At 43.3% G+C, this 27,541-nt stretch overlaps 1 protein-coding gene and 1 non-coding gene across 2 annotated transcripts in view; both read left to right on the top strand.

Annotated features, from left to right (window-relative positions):
• Positions 1-27,541, top strand: part of LOC126281178 (tumor necrosis factor alpha-induced protein 8-like protein) — an 860,942-nt gene that overhangs the window by 235,242 nt on the left and 598,159 nt on the right. The gene's annotated exons all lie outside the window — the stretch shown is intronic.
• LOC126282677 (U6 spliceosomal RNA) lies at positions 22,616-22,722 on the top strand. Its single transcript, XR_007551365.1, has one exon. It is a non-coding gene; the product is annotated as a U6 spliceosomal RNA (small nuclear RNA).

The raw sequence follows: 27,541 nt of genomic DNA, 5'->3' as shown, positions 1-27,541 counted from the left end.
AAAAACGTTCTCCGTTCGCTGCTGCACACTCACAAGCCCTCGTCGGATCGTGGACTGTCACAATCTTTTAAGCACCCCTGGCCAGTGATGAATCATTTCGCAAGCTTTTGGGACACATCGATGAGAAGTCTCTACTTTACATGTTCAGTAATGATTGTACTCAATGTAACAGCCTTACAAAAATGGACAGACGAAATTCCCTCTCCCTTAAACATAAGTAAATAAGCCCTCTCCTCTCCGCTATGTCCACGCTCCACCACAGCTCTACCTCGCTGTCGCCTCCCACATCTTATCACACCCCTCAAAATCTCCACCACTCCCTCCCCCGCCCCCCCCCCCCCCCCCCCGCCACCCACCACACACACAAATCGCTTCATATTCACTCTCATCTTCCCACTGTAGACTAAATCATTTCATTTAGAACGCAGCATGTCATTCTCAATGGAAAGAAGTCTTCCTAAGTAAGAGTGATTTCAGGTGTGCCGCAGGGGAGTGTCGTAGGACCGTTGCTATTCACAATATACATAAATGACTTGGTGGATGACATCGGAAGTTCACTGAGGCTTTTTGAGGATGATGCTGTAGACAAGTGTAATGTGCTGCGAATACATAGAAAGAAAGATCTTATATCATTTAGCTACAATATAGCGGGTCAGCAACTGGAAGCAGTTAATTCCATAAATTATCGGTGAGTACGCATTAGGAGTAATTTAAAATGGAAACGGGCAGCGCTTTGCATTGCCGTGCACGTCGCTCGGGCGAGCGTTTGATACCTACCCCCACAACTACTGCTCTAGGTGCACATTCCACAATAAGCTGTTGCCAGGGAGGTTTTGGTGGTATCTGTGAAACATACGAATAATGGAACAAATTGAGTACAATGCTCAGGAGTTTTTACGAGTAAATATATGCTGTAAACAAATAACAACAATTAAATGATTTATAATCACCTTTTACTCTCTGGGTCCTAGGGCTGAGCAGTTCAGTCAATCTTTCTGCTAGTTCTCCCACCCAGTCAAATATCTCCTTCTCGTCCTCCAGAAGGGAGAGATCACACTGCCTTTCATTAGCCACCATCCTAAGGAAATGCAATCCGAAAACAAAGGAAGTAGGTTACAGTACGCTCGTTCGCCTACTGCTTGAATACTGCTCGCCAGTGTGGGATCCGTACCAGATACGGTTGATAGAAGAGATAGAGAAGATCCAACGGAGAGCAGCGCGCTTCGTTACAGGATCATTTAGTAATCGCGAAAGCGTTACGGAGATGATAGATAAACTCCAGTGGAAGACTCTGCAGGAGAGACTCTCAGTATCTCGGTACGGGCTTTTGTTGAAGTTTCGAGAACGTACCTTCACCGAAGAGTCAAGCAGTATATTGCTCCCTCCTACGTATATCTCGCGAAGAGACCATGAGGATAAAATCAGAGAGATTAGAGCCCACACAGAGGCATGCCGACAATCTTTCTTTCCACGAACAATACGAGACTGGAATAGAAGGGAGACCGATAGAGGTACTCAAGGTACCCTCCGCCACGCACTGTCAGGTGCCTTGCGGAGTATGGATGTAGATGTAGATGTAGATAGTATTTGTTTTCATGAACTAAGCATAAGAGAATAACATATTGTATAAGATATTCAAATATATAAAATATAAAAAAAATATAAAAATCTGTAGCTGCCACTATTTAGTAATGTAGGAAACTGTGTGGATGTACAGTGGCTGAAGGATTTGTGAACATAGAGCTTTAACAGTAAGCTAGAGCATGTGTGAGCATAAACCTTTAACGATAGTTAAATTTTTTATTGATCGAGTTCAGAAACTCTGAGCACATAGACAAGGTTACACAATGAAGGTACTCACCAGTCATTTTACCAAAAGCGTAATATCTAACAACGGAATACAAGATACAATAATCTACCCTCTTCAATTTCTCTAACTTTACCATAAGAGGCGTAAAAAATATTACACCAAAAATAAATACGCAACAGTAAAAGAAGAACAAGAAAACACACAGCAATAAATATTATCCAAAAATAACAAAGCCTAAAATATATACAACTAAAGCCGACACTCTAACTAACACTAATCAAGCAATTAATAAGACAACAGAAATTAGCAATAGAATGAGTGATGTGAATAAAATCGACATGCAGCTAAGTCTTTCCCGATTTTAAGGTGTATCTAAGTTGTCAACGAATAAACCTTGTAGATTCAATGCCAAGATGTATCTTGGCCTTCCGAACGGGCTGGACTTAAGCTGTGAATAAAGCGTAGAATCTCATTCACTTTTCAAGCTGAGATACAGCTTGGTTCTTTGTAAGACGGTGGTACGGCATGCTAGTTCTTAACAACCGTCCTTCAATCTGCGCGACATGGCGATGTCCCTGCGAGTCAGACATGATAACCGTTATCAGATTCGGAGGGATTTCAGTAGATGTAATGAGCTGTTACGATTCGAAACTCAAAATGTGGGCTTTTCGACTGTGGAATTTATGCCAGTAAGTGATGAAACGCATTTAGTAGTCTTGATTTCCCGAAAACAGATGGAGATACTTCTTCGTTGTGTGGGCGATCCTAGAGTCCAGACTATCGTGGCCGAGGATTTTGGAGTTTACCGGACAATAGTATGTAAACCAGTGAACGATGTTATGTTTTAAAAGCTGATGAATGGATTCGATTGCCCCTCCAAATTGCAGGAGATTAATATGGCTAATCTAGAATGGCAAAAAATATTTCGACTGCCTAATGTTTAGGGGCTTTGTATTGCACCCAAACAGAAAATAGAAAACCAGGATTAAATTATGAGAAGTTTGTCAATCGCAGAGGTTTATACCGCTGTTAATGTGCAAGCGGCCGCAGATGCTGCTGAGAAATTTAGTAGCATAAGTGCAGGATAGCCTAGTAGCGTGCATGATGCTGGAATATGGAGATGCTGTCCAATCAGAAATATAATTCCAGGGAACTACGGGGATTTTGCTTAGTTTGTGATTCAGGATACAGAATATATCCATGTTTAGTCACTTAATTGAAGCCAGCAAGAAATGGTGATCAGCGACGATTCAGTTTGATCCGTGGCAGAGGAAGAGCGATAATGGAGAATGCCTTTGGTCAATTGTAGCAACGATTCGCGATCATCGGTGACTGTATAACACTTCCTTTAGAGAGAGGGAGAGAGAGAGACAGAGAGAGAGAGAGAGAGAGAGAGAGAGAGAGAGAGAGAGAGGGAGAGTCCAAACTAACAGTAACGTGTGCTGTACTGCGCAACATCTTGTGCACCTGAAAGATCACTTTCAGTTTCATTTGGAGGACGGGAAAGCTACAGAGACGGAGACGACGAAAGTGAATGTCCTGATGAACACGAGCCTACCGTCAGGCAGCTGGAAAGCAGTGGAAGCGAGGTTCGTGATAAACAGGAGCGGCAAAAATGCTCAGATTTATTTACAAGTTTTTTCTTGGTTTAATTCTGTGCTATTCAAATGTAATATGGAACATATGAGCACTGTAACAATAACCGAAAGTCGCTTAGCTACAAGAGAACAAATAAATGTACGAATTGTATTTTTATTTCTTTCTTTGAGACAATAAAGGAAGGAATGAAAAGGATTTGGTAATGCGAAAGTTTGACAATACAATTTTTATGTTTCATGTTGGAATTTTGTTTGTGTGGATTTATCCTCTGCAGTTTTTCTAGCTTTTTCTTTTCGTTTCCTATTTGAAGGTTTTGTAATTCCAATTATTTGATCAATATAAGTCTCTGAAGTTGTGGAAAAGATAAGATTTTTTTTCATTCAGTTTCTAATGCTGCAAGGTATTTTACTCCAGGCCGAATGTATGTTGATGTCGATCATGTTGCTGAATGAGCAACAACTGGGCACATAGCTGCGTATGAGATTTCCCTCTGATCTTCATTTCCATAGCAGTGCTTAGCAGCATTTGCTTCGTGCTTGACATCAATCGAAATAGCTCCTGCAACCATTTTAAAAACAGAATTATCTTCCTAGGGAAGTAATATGGATAAATCCTTTTCCCAGTCTTTAAGTTTAATCGGATTATTTCCTGTTTCTTCACATCGGTTTTCTTTTTTATTTGGCTCTTAATATAAGCGAGCAGTTTATTAAGCGGTGCAACACTGTAATGTTTGCCATTTCCGCGTGAGAATTTCTCTCTACAATAATATTCCATGCATTCTTTTTTCCGACACTACTTTCGGTATTCTAGATTTTGGTAACACGATCATGTGCTCAGATATCAAATTGACGAACAGTTGTTTGATAACTGTGGTACTGTTGCCATCTTAACTTTCAGTGGAAGACATGTCGACAATTGGCTCGTAACATAGCACGACCTGCATGTCACGATACACTGTGAAACAATGAAAATGTAAATCGAATGAAAATAGCCAATTCCTATCAGTTCTAATGTGATGATCGCAAATATCACAAAGACAATTCAAAATTAGCTCTGGTTTTCATTTTACACCGTTTTATTACGGTGAGATAATTATATACTGATTTTTTTGTTAAGTTTAAAAAAAATATTGTAGTGGTTTCTCAGAGCCATAATAGCTAGTAACAATGGATTATATTATTGTCCCTCGTCTTACATGTGTGTACTGTTTTGGATATAAACATTTTGATACCAATTTTAGTGATTTGTTTGTTTCCCTCCTCTTCACCTTTAGTGATTTTATTAATGCATGTAATAATTTTTGCACATTTGTTTCTAGATTAACTACTAGCTGTTCAAGTTGACTGCTATTTAAGTGAAAAAAAATTATGCCACGAGTTTGTGTTAAAAGTGCTTATATATTTTGGTATGTGTGTGGAGATCTGACATTTGTTTCACAAAAACAGCAAATAACACCATTAATTAAAACAGCTTACAGTTGTTATTTTGGTTGCAAAAGAGGTGATCAGAATAAACCCTGGGCTCCACATGTGATCTGCACTACTTGTTCAGCAACCTCAGGAATTGGATGCATGGGAAAGGACGTTCAATGCCCTATGCAGTGCCCATGATCTGGCGTGAGCCAATTTACAATGTCAGTGACTGCTATTTTTGTATGGTTCCTCCTATCAAGTAGGGCATATCTAAGAAGAATAAGCGGACAGTGATCTATCCTAACATTCCATCTGCCGTACGTACAGTTCTACGTGGAAAGGATTGCCAATACCTGAACCACTTACAGAGCACGAGATTGCTTCTGGTGGGGATTCTGAATGTCCTGAACTAAGTACATCACAAGATCCAGAGTTTCTTCCAAATATATCATCAACTTATCTACTGATAATCCACAAAAATTGTCTCAAAATGAGTTAACTGATCTCATTAGAGGTTTGGAGCTCTCTAAAGCTAAGGCTGAGATTTTAGCACGAAGATTGCAATAGCGCAATTTTCTGGAAAGCAAAGTAAATCTTTCATTCTGACGCAGAAGAGAGCAACAATTCACTCCTTTTTTTCAAATATGGAAGATAGTCTTGTGGCAGTGTAGACATAAATGGTCTGATTAAGGCTTTCAGAATTAATTACAACCCTGATGAGTGGAGACTCTATATTGATTCGTCAAAGTTGAGCTTCAGGGCAGTGCTTTTACATATTGATAATGAGCTTCCTTCCATTCCAGTTGGGCATAGTGTGCTTAGGAAAGAGTCATACCAAAACATGAAAATTTTACTTGGAGCCATCAAGTATGATGACCCTCAATGGCAGACTTGTGGTGACTTGAAAGTGGTTGCACCGCTATTAGGTATGCCGTTAGTGTATACTAAATATCGCTGCTTTCTCTGTGATTGGGATTGCCCAGCTCGTGCATCTCATTACAGTAAACACGAATGGCCCACCACAAAATCTCTTCAACCAGGTATGACGAACATTAAGAGTGAATCTCTAGTACCCCTAAAAAGATTCTGCTCCCGCCCTTGCACATCAAGTTCGGTCTGATGAAAAACTTTATTTATGGAATGGACAAAGATGGTGACGTGTTTAAGTACTTAAGGCAAAAATTCCCTTACTCAAGTCATGCCAAAGTACAGGTGGGCATCTTTGTAGGCCCACAGATTCGAGAGCCTTTTGGAGACCATACTTTTGATGGAATCATACAACGTGATGAGAAGCATGCATGGGAGTGTTTTAAGACAGTCTGTTTACAGTTCTTAGGAAACAAACGAGCAATAAATTATAAGGAAATGGTAGATAACATGTTGTCATCTTATGGAAAACTCGGTTGCAACATGTCATTGAAAATGCATCTTACATAGTCATCTTGACTTTTTCCCCAAAGATTGTGGTGCAGTAAGTAATGAACATGTGGAGCGATTTATGAAGATATTGCCACATTTGAGAAGAGGTGTGCCGGAAAGTGGAGTCCTATTATTTGAGCAGATTACTGCTGGCCTGTCATATGGAGTGTTCCCGAGTATGTGTATAAAAGTCAAGCTGAGTGAAGACGATCATCTTCTGAAATAATCTCTGAACGAAATATGTAATTGTATATACTGTAAATATGGACATTTAACATTTGTAATCCTTTATGTACATTTATGACCAGTTACTTTATATATTTTCTTTTGTGCTTTACATAGTTCTGGTACAAAGTAGACTTACATAGTATTTTCATTCATGTAATATTCTCTTCATTTTTCCTTAATAGTTTACTTCTGTACTTCCAGAATGTCACTGAAATTTATCAATGCATTACACATAACACAATTCAAGTAATTATTCACTTAAAATTTGCTATGCTGAATCTTGGAACGTGAATGCATAATAGTTAGTGAGTTATTTATACAGAAATGTAGATTACTTTTATATAAAAAAAAACTAGAGCTAAATATTTATGAAGATGATGATTTTGTATCATTTTATACCGAAATAAATACAACTAACTCCAAATCACGCAATTTACACACTTTCACTTCAAATTTGTTGTTCAGTCTAATCTACATGGTACTAATGTCTGGTATGAGTACAAAGGGTCGAGAGAGTTGGGGGGGGGGGGGGGGGGGGGAGAGGGACTGGGAGCGGGGGTAGACGAAAAATAGCTGCGATTTGTCGTGAACAGGCGAACCCTGACTCACAGCGAAGAGCACGTTGTGTGTTGAAACTTCCTGGCAGATTAAAACTGTGTGCCGGACCGAGACTCGAACTCGGGACCTTCGCCTTTCGCGGGCAAGTGCTCTGCTCCCCCGAAAGGCAAAGGTCCAGAGTTCCAGTCTCAGTCCGGCACACAGTTTTAATCTGCCAGGAAGTTCCATACCAGCACACGCTCCGCTACAGAGTGAAATTCTCATTTAAGATATATGCTGTCCTTGGACTGCATCTGCTCTTGTAGAATCTACTTGAATTTTCCAACTGAACGTTGCTGTCTTTCTCGGCTTCTAATTATTCACTTCACAAATAGTCAGCGCTAAATGTAGGTCCTAGAGACTACCAAGTAGATTCTATGCCTGATTCACATCACTCAATACAACAGTCCAAGTTAGTTTCTGATGGGCATAATAAGCAAGAACAACAAAGCAGTGAATGCTAGCAACAAGAACAGAGTAAAATTTCCCTGACCACAACAACAATAAAGTAAAATTTTCCACCTTTAATACACTGGTCCTACAGTCGCCTCACCATAGTTGAAAAATACAATTCTTGACAAGTTAATTGGCCTACATAGACACACTCGACTCCACCAAAAACTGCACTAATCACAGCCAACACAGTAACCATCATAGCTTAAAACACACCGCAGCTGACAACGCTAGATTCCTCGGCACACAGTGTTACTTTCCAGGCCTCAACAACCTACATCTACATCTAATATATATTCCGCTAGCCACCAAGCGGTGTGTGGCGGAGGGCACAATTCGCGGATCGCGCGAGAAAAAAACGACTGTCTGAGCGCCTCAGTACGAGCTCTTATTTCCCTTATCTTTGAATCGTGATCATTGCGCGATTTGAAAGTTGGTGGTAATAATATATGCTGTACATCCTCGGTGAAGATCGGATTTCGGAATTTAGTTAGCAGCCCCTTCTGTTTAGCGCGCCATCTATCTGCAGGTGTGTGCAACTTCAAACTTTCTATGAGATTTGTAACGCTCTCGCGATGGCCAAATGTACCAGTCACGAATCTTGCCGCTCTTCTTTGGACTTTCTCAATCTCTTGAATCCGACCCAACTGTGGTGGTGGTGGTTAGTGTTTAACGTCCCGTCGACAACGAGGTCATTAGAGACGGAGCGCAAGCTCGGGGTAGGGAAGGATTGGGAAGGAAATCGGCCGTGCCCTTTCAAGGGAACCATCCCGGCATTTGCCTGAAACGATTTAGGGAAATCACGGAAAACCTAAATCAGGATGGCCGGAGACGGGATTGAACCGTCGTCCTCCCGAATGCGAGTCCAGTGTGCTAACCACTGCGCCACCTCGCTCGGTGACCCAACTGTTAAGGGTCCCATACAGACGAACAAAGACCAAGACTGAACGAACTTCCTTTGTTGAAGGACTGCATCGCTTCAGGATTCTACCAATAAACCACAATCTAGAGTTCGCCTTACCCATTACTTGTGTAATCTGTTCAATCCATTTAAGATTATTTCGAATAGTCACACCCAGATACTTGACGGACGTTACCGTTTCCAAAGACTGGCCATTTATTTTGTACTCGTACATTAATGAGGATTTTCGCCTTGTTATACGCAGTATTTACAATTACTAATATTGAGAGATAACTGCCAGTCATTACACGACGCATTTATTTTCTGCAAATCCTCATTGATTTGTTCACAACTTTCGTGTGATACTACTTTCCTGTAGACTACAGCATCATCGGCAAACAGTCTAAGGCCGCTGTCAATACCATGAACCAGATCGTTTATGTAAAGCGTAAAAAGCAGAGGAGCTATTACGCTGTCCTGGGGCACACCTGAAGTTACACTCGTTTCTGTTGAAAAAAAAAAGTTCAAATGTGTTTGGAATCTTATGGGTCAGATTAAGGAAAGGCAAACCTACTTTTCTAGTATTTGTAGACTTAGAGAAAGCTTTTGACAATGTTGACTGGAATACTCTCTTTCAAATTCTAAAGGTGGCAGGCGTAAAATACAGGGATCGAAAGGCTATTTACAATTTGTACAGAAATCAGATGGGAAAAAATGTATGTGAAATTTATGAGACTTAACTGCTAAGGTCATCAGTCCCTAAGCTTACACACTACTTAACCTAAATTATTCTAATGACAAACACACACACACACACCCATGCCCGAGGGAGGACTCGAACCTCCGCCGGGGCCAGCCGCACAGTCCATGATTTTCTGTTGAAGTTATCCCGTTCAGGACGACATACTGCTCCCTGTCTGTTAGAAAACTTTCTATCCAACCGCATATGTCATTGGACAGACCGTAAGCTCGTACTTTTTGTAGCAAGCGACAGTGTGAAACTGAGTCGAAAGCCTTTCGAAAGTCGAGAAATATGGCATCAACCTGGGAGCCGGTATCTAGAGTCAATGTGTTGACGGCAGGCTACCACCAGCGCCTGCTACAAGTCCTGCCTCGCTGCTTTGCTTCTCAACTTCCTGCTTCCCAAGGTCAGGCTGCTGTCTCTGGAAGTCGTTAATTGTGTTGCTTCCTATCTGGCCATCTTGAAACTCGCTCCACTCCACCGAGGTTCCACCAGATGGCGGCGTCGATCACCCCGTCCTCTATCTACACGGCGCCGCTTTCGTGACCAAGCCTCTGGGCCGGCTATGCCAGGATGTAAACAAGCTCAGCCAGCGTGCCATGCGTGGCCCAGCGCCGGATGCCAAGACTTGACTGTCACCGTCCACAACCCGCGGTTCTAGCGCCGAGCTGATGCCACTTCCTTCGCTGTGTGTTCTTTAGCTTCCGTTCCTTAGCGCGATAGCAGCTGCCTGTGCTGCGAGGCACGGGTGCTCGCAACGCAACATCCTGAACAGGCCACTCCAGGCATAAGCAAGACTAGCTGGCATGCCCCAGACGGTTCGGTAGCACACGCTGCCCACGGTCCCTGGAGCTCGCGAGCGCCTATTTTGCTTTTGCAGACTGTTCTGTCATTGAGGAAGGCAACATCAGCGCTGGCGCCACAGTCAAGTGAGTCGGTAGGCCACTCGTGGCCTCAAGACGGAGTGCTTTTTTTTCTATGTAAACGGTGGTAACATAACCATTGCTCCTGTAATACATCCTGCTGTCTTCAGTACTGAGACTGGTTTGATGCAGCTCTCCATGCTACTCTATCCCGTGCAAGCGTCTTCATCTACCAGTACTTACTGCAACCTACATCCTTCTGAATGTGCTTAGTCTATTCATCTCTTGGTCTCCCTCTACGATTTTTACCCTCCACGCTACCCTCCAATGCTAAATTTGTGATCCTTCGATGCCTGACTTAATTCGACTACATTCCATTATCCTCGTTTTGCTTTTGTTGATATTCATCTTATATCCTCCTTTCAAGGCACTGCCCATTCCGTTCAACTGCTCTTCCAACGCCTTTGCTGTCTCTGACAGAATTACAATGTCATCGGTAAACCTGAACGGTTTTATTTCTTCTCCATGGGTTTTAATACCTACTCCGAATTTTTCTTTTGTTTCCTTTACTGTTTTCTCAATATACGGATTGAATAACATCGGGGTGAGGCTACAACCCTGTCTCACTCCCTTCCGAACCACTGCTTCCCTTTCATACCCCTTAACTCTTATAACTGCCATCTGGTTTGCCGCGCGGGATTAGCCGAACGGTCTCAGGCGCTGCAGTCATGGACTGTGCGGCTGGTCCCGGCAGAGGTTGGAGTCCTCCCTCGGGCATGGGTGTGTGTGTTTGTCCTTAGGATAATTTAGGTTAAGTAGTGTGTAAGCTTAGGGATTGATGACCTTAGCAGTTTAATCCCATAAATCTCACATACACTTTTTCCCATCTGGTTTCTGTACAAATTGTAAATAGCCTTTCGATCCCTGTATTTTACCCCTGCCACCTATAGAATTTGAAAGAGAGTATTCCAGTCAACATTGTCTAAAGCTTTCTCTAAGTCTACAAATACTAGAAACGTAGGTTTGCCTTTCCTTAATCTTGCTTCTAAGATAAGTCGTAGAATCAGTATTGCCTCACGTGTTCCAGTGTTTCTACGGAATCCAAACTGATCTTCCCCGAGGTCGTGTTCTACCAGTTTCTCCATTCGTTTGAAGAATCCGCGTTAGTATTTTGCAGCTGTGACTTAATAAACTGATATTTGGGTAATTTTCACATCTCTCAACATCTGCTTTCTTTGGGGTTGGAATTATTAATTCTTCTTGAAGTCTGAGGGTATTTCGCCTGTCTCATGCATCTTGCTCACCAAATGGTAGAGTTTTGTCAGGACTGGCTCTCCCAAGGCCGTCAGTCGTTCTAATGGAATGTTGTCCACTCCCGGGGCCTTGCTTCGACTCAGGTCTGTCAGTGCTCTGTCAAACTCTTCACGCAGTATAGTATCTCCCATTTCATCTTCATCTACATCCTCTTCCATTTCCATAATATTGTCCCCAGAACATCGCCCTTGTATATACCCTCTATATACTCCTTCCACCTTTCTGCTTTCCCTTCTTTGCTTAGAACTGGGTTTCCATCTGAGCTCTTGATATACATGCAAGAGGTTCTCTTTGCTCCAAAGGTCTCTTTTAATTTTTCTGTAGGCAGTATCTATCTTACCCCTAATGATATGCGTCTCTACATTCTTACATTTGACCTCTAGTCATCCCTGCTTAGCCATTTTGCACTTCCTGTCGATTTCATTTTTGAGACGTTTGTATTCCTTCTTGCCTGCTTCATTTACTGCATTTTTATATTTTCTCCTTTCATAAATTAAATTCAATATTTCTTCTGTTACCCAAGGATTTCTAATAGCCATCGTCTTTTTACCTATCCTCTGCTGCCTTCACTTTTTCATCCCTCAGAGCTACCCATTCTTCTTCTACTGTATTTCTTTCCCCCATTCTTGCCAATTGTTCCCTTATGATCTCCTTGAAACTCTGTGCAACCTCTGGTGTAGTCAGTTTACCCAGGTCCCATCTCCTTAAATTCCCAACTTTTTGCAGTTTCTTCAGTTTTAATCTACAGTTGATAACCAATAGATTGTGGTCAGAGTCCACATCTGCCCCTGGAAATGTCTTAGAATTTAAAACCTGGTTCCTGAATCTCTGGCTTACCATTACATAATCTGATACTTTCTAGTATCTCGAGGATTCTTCCATGTATACAATCTTCTTTCATGATTCTTGAACCAAGTGTTAGCTATGATTAAGTTATGCTCTGTGCATAATTATACCAGACGGCTTCCTCTCATTTCTTACCCCCAATCCATATTCAATTACTATGTTTCCTTCTCTCTCTTTTCCTACTCTCGAGTTCCAGTCACCCATTTCGATTAAATTTTCATCTCCCTTCACTACCTGAATAATTTCGTTTATCTCATCATACATTTCATCAATTTCTTCATCATCTGCTGAGCTAGTTGGCATATAAACTTCTACTACTCTATTACGCGTGGGATTCGTGTCTATCTTGGCCACAATAATGCGTTCACTACGTTGTTTGTAGTAGCCTGCGTCGACTCATATTTTTTTATTCATTATTAAACCTACTCCTGCATTACCCCTATTTGATTTTCTATTTATAACCCGGTATTCACCTGACCAAAAGTCTTGTTCCTCCTGCCACCGAACTTCACTAATTCCCACTATATCTAACTTCAACCTATCCATTTCCCTTTTTAAATTTTCTAACCTACTTGCCCGATTAAGGGAGCTGACATTCCACGCTCCGATCCGTAGAACGCCAGTTTTCTTTGTCCTAGAATCACAAATTAAATTGTGTCATTTGAACACTATAATACAGTGACACAAACGTTACATTCTTTGAAAAGTAAGTGCAAATTTAGAAATTTTTCACTTATGCAGAACCGGCAGCTGTGGCCGACCGGTTCTAGGCGTTTCAGTCCGGAACCGCGCTGCTGCTACAGTCGGAGGTTCGAATCCTGCCTCGGGCATGGATGTGTGTAATGTCCTTAAGTTAGTTAGGTTTAAGTAGTCGTAAGTCTAGGGCACTGATGACCTCAGATGTTATGTCCCATGTGCTTCGAGCCATTTGAACCCTTTTTGGACGGATGCAGAAAACGAACAATTCGTCACCAAACTGAAGATAACTCACCGAGATGATTTTTTGCGTAAAACCCACTGCCATGTCGTTAATTTACTGCTAACTAGCAAACTGAAGGACATGTAATATCCAGGAAACGTCAATGTAGTCTTTGAGCTGTAGCTGTAATTCTGAAACGTATTGTGCTAAAATAAGAAAATGAAATATTGTCACTGATACAAATATTACGAAACTATAAGTTAAAGTCGTGGGTGACCCGTGAACAGGGTAACTTTCCCAAAATCCTCGTCCGAAAAGGCTAATTGCTATAATTTTCAGTTTGCTTCTAGAACAACAATAGTCACTGTCTTAGATAAAAATTAAACTCTCCTTCACATCCTCCATTCTATTCAACTGACGGTTGGACGAAGAACAAGGCCATGTTCTTTTCAGCCAAATATGTCGTTTACTGGGTGTGAGACGGATTCTCATTTGGGAACATTTGCACAGGGGCTGTCGCTTTTGGCATTCGCCAAAGGAGACCTCCCGAAAAGCTTAAGTGGAACAGACGAATTGGACCTATTTTAACTTAATTCTGGGACAATGTTACGAACTGTCCCGGACAACAAATAAAATTTTGTGTGTGTGTGTGTGTGTGTGTGTGTGTTTGTGTGTGTGTGTGCGTGTTTGTTTGTTAAGAACAAGAGATATAAAAAGAGAGAGAGGGAGAGAGAGAATGGGAGGGAGAGGGGGGGAGGGGGGGGGGGCGAGCGGACGGCGGGAGAAAAAAAGATAAACACAGACTCTTTGGTAAGAGAAGTTCGAGGCCGTAATGTGTCGAAGCGAAGTTACTAAATAAAATTACTCAAGTATTATCACGAAAGATGAGAAGAAAATTGTAGACCATTATTACTGACAATTCCTGTCGCGCCGCCGCCGCCTTGTTGAACTTTCATCGAGAGATTGTCACGTACCAGGAAGCAATTAATAACTCAGAGAATTAGAATTATATTTTCAAATCTGGCTGCCCGCTTCAAGATATAGGACGGGCAATTAATTTTTAGTGTAGTCAGGTCTATCAAATCGTTGCCGTATTTCTTCAAATAGTAAAGTAATGTAGCATTGAAATAGCAGTGCTCAAGTTACATTTAAAAAAATTTTTTTTATTGGTTTCCTTAACAGGACGCGTGTCGAAAATATATCATCATTGTGAAGTGATTTTTTTTACATAAGCATGTTGTGTGACGTTTGTATGTGTGCTTTTCTGCTTCTCTTGGGCTGTGGTCGTCTTTTTGAGATTATACGGCATTGTGCCTCTTGAATTACGTAGAATAACACACACACACACACCCACACACACACGCAAACCTTCATTCACACAAATTGTTTTTCATTCTAAATATTCTGCTTCAAAATCAGTGTGGACGATCGTTTCACTGTGTTTGTATGTTATTCTGCGTAATGGAGGAAAATCAGCACCTTATAACTTCAAAAAGACGAGGGCGGTACAAGAGTTCCAGAAAAACACACATGTAAGCGTCACACAAAATGCTTATGCAAACAAAAGCATTTGACAATGACAATAAATTCTCGAAACGCGTCGTGCTAAGCTAGAGAATACATATAACTGGTGCGGTATTTCATTATTTCAATCATGAATGACACAGTTGCAAGCATTCGGGAAACATCGATTGTGATGAATGACATTAAATTACTGTATTAACTGCACCGAACAGTGGTTGGACAAAAATAAGGAAACACCACGAGAGATGCGTGCTTGAGCATAAATGCAGGTGTTGGCGTAGTCTACAGGTTGTACTTGACCAAGAAGTACCTGCAGAATATGCTCAGTACGTAGCGAGCGTCAGTTGTGGTGGCAGCAGTGTTCTGTGTGGTTGTGAGTGCTTTACGTCCGAGCTAAATGAATTAGAACGTGGCCGTGTTGTTGATGGTCGTTTGATAGGTGCTCCTGTAACCAATTTAGCCGACGTTGTTGTTAGTTTAAGAGGACTGTATCGAAGACTTCTACCACATACGGGGAAAGCGGGAAAACATCGTTAGTTAACTCACAACTGGGACGAAAGTGTGTGTAGAGTGATCGTGACAGACGGTCATTCAAGAGTATTGTGACGAAAAATAAGGAAACTACAGCTGCAGAAGTACTGTCCAATCTTCCCTGACTTCTTCGATCCCGTTGCTCCCTTTGAAACACGTAACTGTCCATATCATCCTAGTTGTCTAACTTGTCATCGGTCCACAAGTCCTCAGTAAAACTCAGTCTCCTTTTCTGTACCATGCTTGACATTGATTCTACGCTCTCACATAACTCTTTCGCGGTCCATTCACATTAATTTAACCATCGCCTGTGTTCGACGTCAATGTGCAATAATCACTCGCAGACGTCATGTGGCAGTACTAGCAGTGGAGATAATACACTACTGGCCATTCAAATTGCTACACCACGAAGATGGCGTGCTACAGACGCGAAATTTAACCGAGAGGAAGAAGATGCTGTGTTATGCAAATGATTAGCTTTTCAGAGCATTCACACAAGGTTGGCGCAGGTGGCGACACCTACAACGTGCTGACATCAGGAAAGTCTACAACCGAATTCTCATACACAAACAGCAGCTGACCGGCGTTGCCTGGTGAAACGTTGTTGTGATGCCTCGTGTAAGGAGGAGAAATGCGTACCATCACGTTTCCGACTTTGATAAACGTCGGATTGTAGCCTACCGCGATTGAGGTTTATCGTATCAAGACTTTTCTGCTCGCGTTGGTCGAGATCCAATGACTGTCAGCAGAATATGGAATCGGTGGGTTCAGGAGGGTAATGAAGAACGCCGTGCTGGATCCCAAGGGCCTCGTATCACTAGCAGTCGAGATGAGACGCATCTTATCCTCATGGCTGTAACGCATTGTGCAGCCACGTCCCGAACCCTGAGTCAACAGATGGGGACGTTTGCAGGACAACAACCATCTGCACCAACAGTTCGACGACGTTTCCAGCAGTATGGACTATCAGCTCGGAGACCATGGCTGCGGTTACCCTTGACGCTGCATCACAGACAGGAGCTCCTACGATGGTGTACTTAACGACGAACCTGGGTGCACGAATGGCAAAACGTCATTTTTTCGGATGAATCCATGTTCTGTTTACAGCATCATGATGGTCGCATCCGTGTTTGACGACATCGTGGTGAACGCACATTTGAAGCGTGTATTCGTCATCGCCCTACTGGCGTGATGGTATGGGGTGCCATTGGTTACACGTCTCGGTTACCTCTTGTTCGCATTGGCGGAACTTTGAACAGTGGACACTACATTTCAAGTGTGTTACGACCCGTGGCTCTACCCTTCATTCGATCCCTGCGAAACGCTACATTTCAGCAGGATAACGCTCGACAACATGTTCCAGGTCCTGTACCGACCTTTCTGGATACAGAAAGTGTTCGTCTGTTGCCCTGGCCAGCACATTCTCCAGATCTCTCACCAATTGAAAACGTCTGGTTAATGGTGGCCGAGCAACTGGTTCATCACAATACGCCAGTACATCTCTTGATGAACTGTGGTAGCGTGGCCCGCATCTCGTGGTCGTGGGGTAGCGTTCTCGCTTCCCACGCTCGGGTTCCCGGGTTCGATTCCCGCTGGGGTCAGGGATTTTCTCTGCCCCGTGATGGCTGGGTGTTGTGTGATGTCCTTAGGTTAGTTAGGTTTAAGTAGTTCTAAGTTCTAGGGGACTGATGACCATAGATGTTAAGTCCTATAGTGCTCAGAGCCATTTTTTTTTTTGTGGTATCGTGTTGAAGCTGCATGGGCAGCTGTACCTGTAAACGCCATCCGAGCTCTGTTTGACAAGGCGTTTTCAGTTGGTGAGAGATCTGGAGAAAGTGCTGGCCCGAGCAGCAGTCGAAGATTTTCTGTATCCAGGAAGGCCCGGACATGAACTGCAACATGTGGGCGTGCATTGTCCTGCTGAAAGGTACGGTTTCACAGGGATCGAATGAAGGGTAGAGCCAATGGTCGTAACACACCTGCAGTGTAACGTCCACTGTTCAAAGTGACGTCCATACGAACAACAGGTGACCGAAACGTGTATCCAATGGCAAACCATACCATCGCGCCGGGTGATATGCCAGTATGGCGATGACAAATACACGTTTCCAATGTGAGTTACCCGCGATGTCGCCAAACACGGATGCGACCATCATGATGCTATATACAGAACCCGGATTCATCCGAAAAAAATGACGTTTTGTCATTCGTGCACCCAGGTTCGTCGTTGAGTACACCATCGCAGGCGCTCGTCTGTGTGATGCAGCGTTAATGGTATCCGCGACCACAGTCTCCGAGCTGATAGTCCATGCTGTTGCAAACGTCGTCGAACTGTTCGTGCAGATGGTTGTTGTCTTGCAAACGTCCCCATCTGTTGACTCAGGGATCGAGACGTGTCTGCATGATCCGTTACAGCCATGCCGATAAGATGCCTGTCATCTCGACTTCTAGCGATACTACGCCGTTGGGATCCAGCACGGCGTTCCGTATTACCCTCCTGAACCCACCGATTCCATATTCTGCTAACAGTCATCGGATCTCGACTAATGCGAGCAGCAATGTCGCGATACGATTAACCGCAATCGCGATAGGCTACAATCCGACCTTTATCAAAGTCGGAATCGCGGTGGTACGTATTTCTCCTCCTTACACGAGGCATCACAACAACGTTTCAACAGGCATCGTCGGTTAACTGCTGTTTGTGTATGAGAAATCGATTGGAAACTTTCCTCATGTCAGCACGTTGTAGGTGTCGCCACATGCGCCAAACTTGTGTGAATGCTCTGAAATGCTAATCACTTGCATATCACAGCACCTTCTTCCTGTAGATTAAATGTCGCGTCTGTAGCACGTCATCTTCGTGGTGTAGCAATTCTGTGGCCAGTAGTGTAACTTCTTGGTATTTAGAGATTAAAAATATGAAAACTTTACTACACGTGAGTGTAGCGTCTGGTATAATAACAACTGATTCGTTGAACGATCGTCGAGTAGACACTGTTGGTAGCCGCTTGGTTCATCTGGGCGGTGTGTTGCTCAACGGTCGCACGCCTGTTCGCCCGTACACATCTCCGCAACCATCGTCCACCCGTCTAATCTATGGTCTGTGACGCAGCACAGTTGTCTTAACGGGAGTTTTGGAAAGCGCTATTTTGACATGCATCGCGTGTTTGAACCACGGCGGCACGCCAACAATTTACAAACTTAACCGTTTACGAAAGTGTTCCACCTTTGACATGTCAGTCAATGATCATGCGCTTTTGGACGTCAGATAATAATAAATCCCTCCGTTTCCGCCGGCCGTGTTTCAGTCCGGAACAGCGCGACTGCTACGGTCGCAGGTTCGAATCCTGCCTCGGGCATGGATGTGTGTGATGTCCTTAGGTTAGTTAGGTTTAAGTGGTTCTAAGTTCTAGGGGACTGACGTCCTCATATGTCAAGTGCCATAGTGCTCAGAGCCGTTTGAATCATTTGAGCCTCCGTTTCCGCTTTACGCCAATGACTGCACTGTTTTCCGCATCCCCCTGACACATCTTAAATACCGTCCACTGCTAGTGACAATGGTTATTGCCGTTGACGTCAAACATAGGCGGCTGTCACATTAACGTGATTATACCGTGTATTATTTTGGTAGCTTTGCTTTATTAAGTTCAGCAGAGTATATTTTCTCTGCCTGCTTTCGCTCATATTTTCGGTAACAGGTAGAAAGATCACACTGGAAACCTGAATTTGTGTGTTTTTATTCTCACGTTAATTAAAACTGATAGTCAGCACGTCATGTATCTTCAGGGCCGTTTGTAGAAGTCGGTCAAGGGGGGCAGGGGGTTTGGGGGAATGGAATATCGCTTAACGAACGGAGGGGATAGTTGGGGTCCTCCACCGACAAATTGGTAAAATTTGGTGTTGCTTAAATTAGTTTTTGGTAATTATTTTGGAGTTCAGGGTTAAAACGTGTCTACAGAATGTGTGTGTCCTGGAAAATAATACGATTTGACACAGATGTCCGGCGATTTCGAAGTTTTTGTCTGTGGTCAGCAATTTAAGTGTTGGTAGGCATACCCCGCATATTTACCTTTCCTGATTATTGTAAGTGGTACTTCTACTTTTACTATACATCCAATGTATATTAATAAGTAGCCGGCCGGCGTGGCTGAGCGGTTCTAGGCGCTTCAATCTGGAACCGCGAGACCGGTACGGTCGCAGGTTCGAATCCTGCCTCGGGCGTGGATGTGTGTGATGTCCTTAGGTTAGTTAGGTTTAAGTAGTTCTACGTTCTAGGGGACTGATGATCTCAGATGTTAAGTCCCATAGTGCTCAGAGCCATTTGAACCATTTATTAATAAATAATAAGACGTCCATTTTATGTTAAAGATATTTATTGGTTTAAATAGTAAGCAATTTTTCGCTCTTAATCTTTTGTTGAAATTCTTTGCTAACTATACTGCTACATAATTATAAAAAATGATTGAATCTGTTGAAGTAATATATGTGCTGCTTTCTAAAGTCATTTTATCCAGTGTAATATGATACTCCATTGGGCGAGAGAGGGCCGGGCTATAACCCCCATAGTGCTCCCCTTGCCACCGCCCCTATATCTTTAACTACATGTCTCAAGTATGGATGACCGCTCAATTTGAATGAATGTATGTGTAATAATAAATGGTTGAAACTGCGCCAATTCAGGCGGGATCTCTTGCCTTAGCTTTGCTGTAGCAGCCATGAAAGGCAGGCGAATATTATTTTCAAAGGCTGCTCCAATGGCCATGTGTTGTCGCGACACTTTCTCGCCGAAAGCGGTCGCGTCTCTCAAGGACTGGGCTGCGCCGTTGCCCATTTCGAATCCGATCACTGGAACGCCATCTTCAAAATTTCAGTCGTTGAAAGGCGTTAAAAATTTTAGGCCGAAATGGACAGGGGAAAAAATTAGCTTGATGACTGATCAGTACACGCCGGCCGAGTTCTGTCGCTCTCTGTATGCAGGGGCGAAGTACATAGTTTAAGGTTAGGAGACGCGGAGGAGGCGAGGCGCAGAAAGCAGGTGCTGCTCCGTTATCAAATAAGTAGTGATTGTTGGATGGGAGCTAGGTCGCTTTTGAGTTAAGTTTCTCTATAACAATGAAATTGCATCGTCACTAGGAGAGCGGAATTCTTATGAAAGATTATTTCAGTATCGTTTAAAGTAAACTCAAATGGAACCAAATTTGGTGTTTTTAAGCAGTCGCAATGCACTTCATGCACCGTGTGTCCAGTTGATAGTCTTTATTGCTTTCACTGTCACATACGAAGAGGCTTTAATGATTCATTTAGTAATATAAGTGATGAATTTTGTTATCAAATCTCTGTTTGTGAGTAGTTTGAACGTCCAAGTTCAAATGGTTCAAATGGCTATGGGCACTATGGGACTTAAGATCTGAGGTTAGAAGTCCCCTAGAACTTAGACCTACTTAAGCCTAACTAACCTAAGGACATCACACACATCCATGCCCGAGGCAGGATTCGAAGCTGCGACCGTAGCGATCGCTTGGTTCTAGACTGAAGCGCCTAGAAGCGCTTGGCCACCTGGGCCGGCGGACGTCTGGGTTGTATTCCTTTAGTCCGCAAATCCTTGGTGACTAATACTGATCGACGTCGGTTGCTCCTCTAGTACCACAGAATTATTTCTTTGTGGGCGTTCCATGTAAATGCAGTTTCAGGAGTACGCTCCACCTGTTCAATAAAAGTTAATAACGCAGTTACGAGTTCATTTAACTTGCTCCCACCGTGCACTACAGCACACTTCTACTTCTTCTTGTAGTGTGTAATTACAAACATTCTGTGAGAGAAAATTACTCAATTTGTTCCATGTCCAAACCCTGATCGCTCGTTCTAGAGTTCACTAACTGAAATTCTGTTGTGCAGTTTTCTCTTCGGCATAGAGACTAGGGGCTAATAAACACGCAATACTCCTCGAACGTCAGTCGACTTGACATTCAGGGCCGAGAATGTAATGTCAGTCACAGTATTTGCGTAACAGATAGCGCTCGGCTACAAGAAGCCGTTGTTGCAAGGCGAGCTATTAACCTCACGGTGCTCCGTGCTCGCTGACAGACGATGACACGGCAGCCGGTCGGTACTAATGGAGTTGTCAGGACCTGTGGACGTAGTTAGTTACATGTATATATCTGGTGTTCGATAAGTTATGTTCAAGGTAAGCTGTTTTTCTTCTTTCAAAAGTTGTTAACATTTCTTTGTTATTTGCGTATTCGTCACAATACTTTGGTGTACGTCATGCTTGCTGTACGCTCTGTTTTAAACGTTCTGCAGTAAACACACATTTCGCAAGCTTCTACCTTCTTTGCATATTTACTGTCAGTCGTCCAGAACCATGTAGAAGTACAGACCAGACGTAGCATGATACAAATCGAACTCTAAGGTTTAGGTCTAGCTCTACACTAATGAGAATTGTCTTGAATTTTATGAAAGCATTGCAGGCGGCCTCTACTCTAAACTTTTCATTCCATGTCTGACCTCCAGTCTTTACAGAGTCATGTTCCAAAGTACTTAAATATGACCACTCTTTATTTTGGGACCACTGAATCGTATATTTGCATTTGCAAAGGAGTCGGAGTGTCATTTGACAATTATGGAATGTTTCTTTTTGATGTTGATATGCAGACCTTGATTACTGCAGTAAACTCGTACTATGTTGACATGTTGTTGAAGATCGTCTACATTATCAGAAATCAGTACTGTCTCCAGAATGAGATTTTCACTCTGCAGCGGAGTGTGCGCTGATATGAAACTTCCTGGCAGATTAAAACTGTGCGCCGCACCGAGACTCGAACTCGGGACCTTTGCCTTTCGCGAGCAAGTGCTCTACCAACTGAGCCACCCAAGCATGACTCACGCCCCGACAGCTCTATTTTTGCCAGTACTTCGTCTCCCACCTTCCTAACTTTACAGGAGTTCTCCTGCGAACCTTGCAGAACTCGCACTCCCAAAAAGAAAGGATATAGCGGAGACATGGCTTAGCCACAGCCTGGGGGATGTTTCCAGAATGAGATTTTCACTCTGCAGCGGAGTGTGCGCTGATATGAAACTTCCTGGCACATTAAAACTGTCTGGCAGAAGTGAAGTTGTGAGGGCAGGGCTTCAATTGTGCTTGGGTAGCTCAGTTGGTAGAGCACCTGCCCGCGAAAGGCAAAGGTCCCGAGTTCGAGTCTCGGTCCGACAAACAGTTTTAATCTGGCAGGAAGTTTCATACCAGCTCACACTCCACTGCACAGTGAAAATCTCATTCTGGAAACATCCCCCAGGCTGTGGGTAAGTCATGTCTCCGCAATATCCTTTCTTTCAGGAGTGCTAGTCCTGCAAGGTTCGCAGGATAGCTTCTGTAAAGTCTGGGAGGTGGAAGACGAGGTAGTGGCAGAAATGAAGCTGTGAGGTCGGGGCGTGAGTCTAGCTTTGATAGCTCAGTTGGCGTACTCGCTTCGGCGGTACATATACTAAAATTGGAACGATACAGAGAAGAATAGCATGGCCCCTGCACAAGGATGACACGCAAAATCGTGAAGCGTACCACACATTTAGCCGGCACGGTAGCTCAGCGTCTTCGGTCAGAAGGGTTGGCTGCCGTCTGGAATAAAAATACTGAGTTAATCGATCAACAACGAACTTAAACGGATGTCTTACGACGTTCGCCTCAAGCAGATACAACGAACAAAAGAAAAAAAAATAGTTGGTAGAACACTTACCCGCGAAAGTCAAAGGTCCCGAGTTCGAGTCTCGGTCCAGCACACAGTTTGAATTTGCCAGGAAGTTTCAATCACTACTGTGCTATCAGCATAGTAAATATTTTTTATGGTGGCTTTATTAACCTTTATGCTACTCCCTATCTCAACAATTGCTTCTTGGATGACACTCTCCGAATACAGTTTCAATAATAGAGCACTCCTCTACATATATTAAGGAATTCGCTGACATTTTTATTAAACTTAACCTACTTTGTCTGATTCCAATGTAAATTTTCTAAACAGCAGATGTCTTTCTGATCTGTATCCACTTTTTGGGTATTGCCACAAATTTATGACGACATATCCCAGAAAAATTTAAACGCTCGTAAAACTCTAGGTCTCACTTCTTAGCATAACTCTCGTCATGTTTGCTTTATACCGCCCATAATGAACAATAGTGGGTAAGTATCCTTGCCACACCTAAACTAACTTGAAAATCAACGTTAAATTTTCTACGGGCCAGCCGAAGCGCACGCTAAAGACTGAGGCGGCGGAATGACGCTGTTGACTGTAGTGTCACATGGTACGCTGCTCCTTGCCACTGCACACCACTCCTCCATCACCGCTTCCTCGCGTGCACACCACTATAGTGCGGTACCACGACGATAATGGAGCGTGTCCTACCTGCCACAAAAGACTGGAACAAAGGACGGCTCTCTACAGCTTTAAAGCCACCTGTAATCTGCCGGTAATTCCGCCTTTGCTACTTCCTTTCTCGACACTTTTAGCTGCGCTGTTATCGGGGCTTATCTCTGATCTGCCCCTGGGCAGGTAGCAGGTGCACTCAGCAATCTGCAGTGTGTCTGGCGGCGCCCTCTATATCTCCGGGCGCTAATGTGACGCGTCGTTACCGGAACGGCGTCTCCGGGTAATGGCTGCGTCGCTTCCAGCTTCTGCTAGCGCTCCGCACGCTGCTGCACCACTGGTTCTATTGCCAGGACGAGCGTGCTGCATTTAAGCGAGCTACGTGAAAACTCTCTATATTAGACAGATAGTGTTTTTACACTACTGGCCATTAAAATTGCCGCACCAAGAAGAGATGCAGATGAAAAACGGGTATTCATTGGACAAATATATTACGCTACAACTGACATGTGATTATAGTTTCAAGCAATTTGGGTGCATAGATCCTGAGAAATCAGTACCCAGAACAACCACCTCTGGCCGTAATAACGGCCTTGATACGCCTTGGCATACAGTCAAACAGAGCTTGGATGGAGTGTACAGGTACAGCTGCCCATGCACCTTCAACACGATACCACAGCAGTTCATCAAGAGTAGTGACTGGCATATTGTGACGAGCCAGTTGCTCGGGCACCATTGGCCAGACGTTTTCAGTTGGTGAGAGATCTGGAGAATGTGCTGGCCAGGGCAGCAGTCGAACTTTTTCTGTATGCAGAAAGGCCCGCACAGGACCTGCAACATGCGGTCGTGCATTATCCTGCCGATATGTAGGGTTTCCCAGGGATCAAAAAGTTCAGATGGCTATAAGCGCTATGGGACTCAACATCTGAGGTCATCAGGCCCCTAGAACTTACAACTACTTAAATCTTGCTAACCTAAGGACATCACACACATCCATGCCCGAGGCAGGATTCTAACCTGCGACCGCAGCAGCAGCGCGGTTCCGGACTGAATCAACTAGTGTTTGTGCATGAGAAATCGTGTGGAAACTTTCCTCATGTTAGCACGTTGTAGGTGTCGCCACCGGCGCCAACCTGGTGTGAATGCTCTGAAAAGCTAACCATTTGCATATCACAGCATCTTCTTCCTGTCTGTTAAATTTCGCGTCTGTAGCACGTCATCTTCGTGGTGTAGCAATTCTAATGGCCAGTAGTGTATAAACGAATAAGACGAATAGAGGACACTGAAAGTCGGAAATAATGCTAATGAATGTACGTTCGGAATCCAGTGGCTTCCCCTATGCGTATACACTAGTGCAGTCATGCCAATGTTCAAAGGCTGTTAATGTCTCTGCCCCGGTAACAGCTCACGCAGTGAACAACAGAACGCAGTGTCCACATGTATAATTTAAATCGGTTGCCATGGCTCCAACCACATTTTCAAATGAAGAAATGGCTGACATCAGTTTCATGTACGGGTGTAACTAATGGCGACGTACGGAAGGCAGCATGACTGTGTCACGAAGCGTCTCCTCAGACAAGTCAGTCAAATAGCAGAACGGTCACTAGGTCTCATCAACGCCTCCGCGAGGCCTGTTCATTTAAAATCAACATGTAAAATGCAGATAACCGAAGAACAGTGTGGACACCACGGATGGAGGAGCGTGCATTACAACAGAAGCAGAACTGGGAACAAGTATCAGGATTGCTGATTAGAACGCATTTCCCCCTCCTTCACATGGCGGCTTTATATTAGGGACAGTTGTACCGATATAATGTTCAAAGTATGGTAGTCCTGGCTGCAACTGGCTTTCCAGCCCAATTGTCTACTGACACTGGGTCCCTACACAATGTGGAAATGATCCACTATTCGTCGTGCACGCGTTATTCACGGACAAAGTATGCTTTATCCGAGACAATATTATGACATTCACAAAACACAAGTTCGTATTTATGATTACGCACATAATATCATTGAGTCGCTGGTGATTGGTTGACAGGATCACATTTTCTTCCTGGCTGGCTTCCTGGTCGTGTATAGCTTCATTTACTGCAACACAAGCTAATCGACTATTGGGATGATGTTCCTTATGAGGAGAGGACGCCTATATAGTGCATGCATGACGATGCACAGGCACGCTTTTATGTAGCTCCTCAGGAATATGTGTCACGAATTTTCGGCAACAAGTGTATTGTCGTGGCTGGTCAGAGCTATGGCCTCCCATATCCCTTGACTTGAACGCGTTGGAATTCTTTTGTGTTGGGATATTTAACAGTTTTGATGTCGTCTACACGTGTTGATTGTGCTGATGAACTCCGGAACGCTTTTTACATGGTTTTCAGTGTGTATAGAACATGTCTGGGATTTTTAAACATGTGTGAACATCAATGAAGAGATGTGCAGCAGGCTGCCTTCACATGAACGATTGCCATGTGCGACAGCTACTGTAAAACGCCCTCAAGTGCATATCTGCAGTTTGGATTGTCGGGGACTCGTGTAGTTAGTCATAATTAGGGCCCGGATTTTAATGACAAGTCATATTTTTTTCTGAACTATAGGGTGAATTTTAGAACAATTTATACACAAATCTAGGCATTTTAGTGCCGAAAAATGTGTTTTGATTGTGCATATTAAGTCATATTTCAACAAACTTTAGTAATAGGCCATATTGCAGCTCACTTTTAATATAGTAGATCATATTTCCGTCAACTTTTGCCAAAATTGCATATACCGTTTTTCTCGTACCTTAGGGACACACGAATAAGAAAATGAATATGTTGCTCACGAGGCAATATTTAATGTGCTATTATGAAAGATAAACAGATACAGTGGTACACAGCTTTATTTCTCAAGACTGCAGCAGAAAATCGGTGTACCACAACAGTCGTTTCGCAAACATCAAACATTGTTGCGCACAGTCGACAATACGCTCTCAGAGCCAACAAAGGCGGCTTCTGCCGTAATAATCATCGCAGTCGCACAGGTGTTCCCAGTAATCAGTTTGAATACAGCCTCTGCCTTGTTCAACACGCCTAAAGAAAAGTGCTCCGACAGCGTGAAGTTGCGAGGATATGTTCGAGAATTTGGAGAGAAGTTCTTTAGTGCTGATGGGAAAATGTTATTTTGTAAACTGTGTGAAGTTAAAGTTAGTTCAGAAAAGCGCTTTAATGTGCAACACCACTGTAATACCGCTAAACACAGCAGCTGTGTGTAACTAAGTAATGAAAATAACAGCAGGCAAACTCTGTTACTTGAACAGACAGGTCAATCGTTAACCGCGCAATCATTCTGCAAGGATTTGTGTGAGTTGATGGTGTCCTGCAGCATCTCATTGGAAAAGCTGAAGAATCCACGCTTCAGACGGTTCTTGGAGAAGTACACAACACATCCAGTTCCAGATGAATCTACACTGAGAAAGAACTATTTATCCGTATGCTACAATGATGTGCTCAACAAAATACGAATTACTATAACTGAGCAAAAGATCTGGCTGTACATAGATGAAACTACGGATATTAGTGGGCGATATATTGCAAATGTTGTTGTTGGTGTTATAAAAGTTGATGGCCCTGGAGATATGTTCCTACTAACGTGTGAAGCTCTCGAGAGAGTAAACAATTCGAAGATTGCTATTGTGTTTGACAACTCTCTGAAGCTACTGTGGCCAGATGGTGTGAAAAGAGACAACGTTTTGCTGCTTGTAACAGATGGTGCTTCATATATGGCTAAAGCAGCCAAAGGGTTTCAGATTCTCTACCCCAGTATGGTGTACGCCACTTGCGTTGCATATGCGTTGCACAGAGTTGCCGAAGAGATGCGATCAAATTACCCTGACGTGGACAAATTAATTTCCTGTGGCAAGAAAATCTATGTGGAGGCTCCGCTACGGGTGCAGAAATTCGGGGAACAAGCACCTTCAACGCCCCTCCCACCTAAACCTGTTCTTACACGATGGGGTTCTTGGCTTAATGTTGCTAAGTATTGCTGCAC

This window comes from Schistocerca gregaria, chromosome 7 (genome assembly GCF_023897955.1).
Source record: "Schistocerca gregaria isolate iqSchGreg1 chromosome 7, iqSchGreg1.2, whole genome shotgun sequence".
Taxonomy (NCBI): Eukaryota; Metazoa; Arthropoda; class Insecta; order Orthoptera; family Acrididae; genus Schistocerca; species Schistocerca gregaria.
Note: the sequence above shows the minus strand (reverse complement) of the source record. Positions and strands in the feature narration are given on the sequence as shown.